General features: G+C 43.4%; 1 long non-coding RNA gene across 1 annotated transcript; it reads left to right on the top strand.

Moving 5' to 3' along the window:
• Window positions 1–271: 271 nt before the first annotated feature.
• On the top strand, window positions 272–1,082 carry LOC127330244 (uncharacterized). The gene is made up of 3 exons (XR_007869204.2): window positions 272–372; window positions 661–767; window positions 959–1,082. It is a non-coding gene; the product is annotated as an uncharacterized lncRNA (long non-coding RNA).
• The last annotated feature ends 4,470 nt before the right edge of the window (window positions 1,083–5,552 follow it).

Genomic DNA, 5,552 nt, shown 5'->3' with positions numbered 1-5,552 from the left:
TAGTGGATACATTGCTTGTTTGGATAATACCGTCAACACATGTCTTTGAGAGAGCCCATCTCGCAAATACTGCTTCAAACAGAAGTAAATATATGATAAAACGATTATAGCCACTCTACGCTCTCCATTAAAGAAATGACCACTTTCGTATGTGCTACTAGGTACAATTTTCTGACATCAATAGCTCTCGTCGTATGCATCTTTCCTTTGTATGTTGTGTTTTGGCTTTTCATTTCCTTCTGTTTCATTTGCTAACAATAGTTCCTCTTTGTAGATGGTTTACACCCTGCTTTCAGAGATATACGAAGGGGACAAATGGTAGAATTTTGTGATCCTATCAAACACACTGAATTGGCGTTTCTTGCTCAACAGGTCTGTTTTGGCCAGTGTTCTCCCATTCAGCAGCTACTTGCTAATAAAATGTTTAATATCCTTTCTTTTGTTCAGTTCGTTTATTTTTCTATTGTTATCATCTGGACCTAAATATAGGTCAGAAATTTGTAGAACTGTTCAGAGCTTTTCTCCTCGGGTAGCTTTGGTCATATTCTAGGTATGCTGTAAACGATTCCGTGCACAGCTCATTTCTGAGAAACTTGTAGATATTGTTTACATGTTCTGTTTAGTTGGGCTGCAGCTAAAGAATCTGCATTTTTTTTCCAGGGAACTATGCTGGTTTAATCCTTAGAGATATTGACAAAGATAGTGGTAATCCACAAATGTGTGCTTCCTACCCTGCAGAGATAGACACAAACTTAATGGCCTCAGAGGTATGTTGTTATTCTTTGGTAAAATGGAGAGCTTCTTCCACTGTTTGGACAGAATTCCCTCATGTCTTACATGTCTTATAAAGCTAGGAAGAATTTAATTTTGTATATTCGTGTTTAATCTTTGTGCTATGTTGTTAGCGTTTTGTGATAGCATTTCAGCATCCATCTTATATGCTCATATTATTCCCCAGCCGAGGGTGCAGTAAACATTGGAGGAAGGTGCTCAGCTTGTATTTTTAGGATGGCAGTAAAGTCTTTCCTTCAACGAAGATTTCCCCTGACATTTGCAATGGCAGCAGTGTCACCACCAGAGTTAACCAAAATTCCTTATGAATTTATTTCAGTGTAACTTAGCATACATTTTGTTCCAAAATTCTTTACAGAAATCCACCAATCCAACGCCCCTGAGTGGACCAACAGAGAGGAGCGGCTGCCAGAGCTTGGGAGCTCCACGGACCACACGGTGACAGCGAGAGCAGGTTTCTTCCCTTCAAAACCTCAATCTTTAGCCGGTTCTGATGTGCCTGCTGCAATGGTTGCTGGGATGTACAATGAACCAATGCTTTTTTCAGTTACAACTGCATTTGTGGATTTTTGGTCCGTCCTATGGTCGAATTGGGAACTCGTCTAAACGCATTTTAATGGACCATTCTTGTGATGATATGTGAATTTTAAGATGTTATATATGATGTTTAGAATTGCACTATTCACTAGAGCCTATGATCACGAGCTCCTAAGGAAGGTCACGCTCCATGCTTTACTTTGGTATTCAGGTTTCAATATATTATGCAACCTTATAACCCACTACTTGCTTGAATCTTTGTACACAGTGGAGATAGATCATCCATTTTAGTTAGTAATGTATGTTTTGGAATCATGGCCATGGTTCATATTCATATTTATTTCTCTATGTGAACTAATGTCTTTCTTTTAATATTTCTATATGAATGATATTCTTGCTCATGCGATTGTTTACTATGTTTCTTTTATTTCACATGCACATATTGTCATTTATTATCTCCGTGCATATCATGATAATTTAATCAACAATTATTGCATGGGTTAGTTTTTGAGTGTATCCTTGGAGTGTTTCTATAATTTATACTCAATGCTCTGTTATTTTTCCTTGTAGGATGATGGTGTGCTACGTGCTCAGTTTATACTCCACCCGAGATTATAATGCAGAGGCTGCTGGACCTTGAATAATGTATGGCACGATGCAGTACAAACCGCTGTCGCTGAGAGCTTAGCCGATACTATTTCTACCTAAAAGTAACTGCAGTTCGTTCTTCTTAATGAAAATCTATAAGCAAAATCAGGGCAATGACATTATGCTCAGTTTTTTTTAGTTCTGCTAGCTTACAGTGCTCTAGCTTACAGTGCCTCTTGCCAAATGATACAAAGTGGGTAATTCTTAGTTTTTTTTAGTTCTGCTAGCTTACAGTGCTCTATTTCTATATCGTTCCTTTCTTTTCACAGCCCCCGGTCGGGGCGAAGGGCGTGTGGGAGACGCACTGCAAGGTGCGGCCGAGGGCGGAGCTTGAAGGGCGCTGGTCGGGGCCGGGCGTGGCGCGGTTGGGGCGCAGGGCACGGGAGCCGCTGGGGCGAGCGGGCGGTCCTGGGTCGCGGGTCACGGGGCGCGGCGGCGCGGACACGCAGAGGCGGGAGCCGACGCCAGGGGTACTTGGTTTCTGCTGTCCTCCCCCTTGCTTGTTTGGTACTAGCTGGTTATGATGTCTCCTTTTCCTCTTTTCTAGTTCTTTTTGTAGAGTTTTTCTGCAATAATTTCTTCCAGATTGGGATTGAGCCGATATGGATTGGTGCAGGTGGTGGCCGGCAGTTTATGCTCTGCTGGGTTGGTGATGCTGAGTGCAGAGCTGCAATTCATCTTCTTTTCCTCTAGACCGTGTATGTCTCTCCATCTTTGATCCCTCCTCGTTTAGTTGATTTGTTCCGTATGTTATCAGATCACTCACAATCATTTTGTTTACTTACAGGCTGATGTAAAAGAGTTCTGTATAGCTGTCATTCTACTTCTAAAGACCGCTAGGATACCAGGCCATACGAGACACTTGCGCAGGGCCGGCCCTAGTGGGTGGGCAGGGTGTGCGGCCGCCCAGGGCCCAAAAAATCTGAGGGCCCGATCCTAAATACATGTACGTATATATATGTTCCCTATCTAACTATGCTCAGCTCAGCTGCGTGACCGTGCCTGACTGAAGACTAAATATTAACGACATGACTTGATCGATCTAGGGAGACGCAAGGGATTAATTAGCTACTTCCGTATTTTGCTTCGTATTCCACGCAGGACGCAGCCTTGATTGAGAGTTCACGGCCTTTTCTTCACGACTTAACCTCGTCGTTTCATCGGCATGCATCTCCTGCTGCTTGTTCTCTTCCCTGACGATCTGAAATTGATCCATCGATCTAGGGAGATCAATCTCCTGCTGCTTGCTTGTTCTGTTCCCTGCCTACGACGCCATCTTCCTGCGACGGTGCGACCGATCAGCGATCTCCCGCGCACAGCACAGTTCGGCTGCCGCACCGATCAAAGATCCAAATCCAATCGCCCTCCGCCCGTCCGCCGTCCGCGGGTAACAGCGACCCGTCCGCCGTCCGCGGGTAACAGCGACTACTCATGTAACACACTCTTTTATTTCAAAGTTATTTCCTCATGTAACACACTCTTTTATTTCAAAGTTATTTTCTCTAATTCTAAATTTTTGATGATCAGTTCGTCGACTCGTCGTCTTGTTGATGTCGTCTTCCTTGAGAAAGGGTCCATCTGGTCACGCTGAAAGGAAAAGAGCAAAAGAGGTGGCTGCCTTGATACAATCACATAGAGGAGATATTCACAATTTTTTCAGGGCTAATGCCGGTGCTTTGGTAAATCCAAATAATGAGTGACTTCGCATCAAGAAAATGTTACAAGAAAATTTTAAGGTAATATGTATAAATTATTACATATGCTACTGTGTTTGGATGCATTTAAATGTTATTGAGGACATATTTTTTACGTATATATTCATTATTACTATCGTGGTGTCTCTATTAAGGCCCGAAATTTTAATCTCGCCCAGGGCCCCCAAAAACATAGGACCGGCGCTGCACTTGCGGAGGCAAATTCATCCAGACAGATTGTAGATAGTTGGATTCAAGAGTCAGAGGTGCATTATGAGTTTATTCTGTATTTTTTTATGCCTGTAGATTGCTATTTTCTTTTAATTTTTAGCATACAGTTATTAGTTGGAATAAACAGTGCCAAAAATTCGTTCTGAGGCTTTTGTGCACTTCATTATGGATAAGCATTCCGAAATAGCATCCCTTCTTTCCCATTTTGCTAGCTCTGAATTCAAGGTCCCAAATCAAGGTTTGGTCTATCTTGGTTATCTCTTGTTGAGTTGCTTTCTGCTTTACTACTTCATTCTTGTTCCTAGGGTTTGTTGCATGTTGGTGTGGTCAGAATACACAACTTAGGTGCTGCTTTGGACCAGTAAAAATGGTGCGTGTGCAACCTTGCCAAGCTTCATGCTCTATATGAATTTAAAGATTGATGGAAAAATTAAGAATACATTCCTAATGTATCTGGTGGATGTGGAGATGTTAGCGGAAGTTAAGATGCCCAGTGCATTTTTAAGGATTTTAATATTCATAATTACTTGATGATTATGTTTGAATACTTGCAGATTCCGGTTTTAGTTAGCCCAGATTAATTATTGGCATGTCTTTCTGTCCGTTATCAGGATTAGTGCTTTTGGTGATCCAATTTGGCAAGAACACGAAGAAGGCTGAGTTGGTGATGGCCCCTTATGAGAGTGGCACTGGTAACGGGAAGCTTCTATGACATTGAAGAGGCTGCTGAGCAACCCACACAGGTAATGTAGCTTACAGAACTGAATTATGAATGTGTTTATCAAGAATAATGTTGTATATTTTTATACTTTAAAGTGCTAATTTTTATACTGCCTCCTCTCCTCCCCCAATCAGCTGCCTCCTCTCTTCCTCCCAATCGGAATGGAGTGGCAGCAAGCTGGGTAGGACGGCCCCTCAAGTGAAGAACCGGTTGGAAGCGGCGACAGCTCCCGCTGTTGGAAGCGACGGGGGTGACTGGACGCGGCCGAGCGGCAGCATGGGGTTTGCTTCTCCCTCCCCTCCCTCGCTCTTCCTCTTTACATGTCTCTCTCAGCTCTCTCTTTTTAGCTGCAGGGAATGGTGGCTGGGGAACACACTAACGGGTCTATGGGGCAGGTCGCAGGCTCGCATCCAGCCTCGAATTCATGGGAGCCCTGCTCCAGCGTGAAGGGCAGGTGAGCTGGTTGTGCACTCCTATATTTCGATTTGAGATGAAGATTTTTACCTGTGCTGCTGCTTCTGGGGTTGTGAAGGATTGGATACAACATGGTCATTTAGGATGGCTTCAACACGGAGAGTGGTGGCGGCGCGACGCCTCGAGCTCGAGAAGTCGTCCATAGCTGGCCTGGGATCGAGATCTGGCAGACCGCTCGGCCCCGGCAATGTCCACGGCGCTGCGAACCCCGGTCGGAACACATCAGCCTGTTCTCATTTAACTCCCCTCGCTGGTTGAGCTTCTCTTTATCATTTCATCCTGATTTTTTTACTCAAATATGTCTTGTTTTGGATGATTGCTGGGCAGAATATAACAGGGATCATAAGGTGTGGGGATAAACTTGACACAAATCAATTGCTTATATCATTTTCAGTAGAGAGCAAATGTGAAAGTATATTTTTACAGGATTCAATAAATCCATTTAATCTTGCTAT

This window comes from Lolium perenne, chromosome 2 (genome assembly GCF_019359855.2).
Source record: "Lolium perenne isolate Kyuss_39 chromosome 2, Kyuss_2.0, whole genome shotgun sequence".
NCBI classification, from domain to species: domain Eukaryota; kingdom Viridiplantae; phylum Streptophyta; class Magnoliopsida; order Poales; family Poaceae; genus Lolium; species Lolium perenne.
The sequence above is the reverse complement of the archived record's forward strand: the minus strand, read 5'-3'. Positions and strand labels throughout refer to the sequence as shown.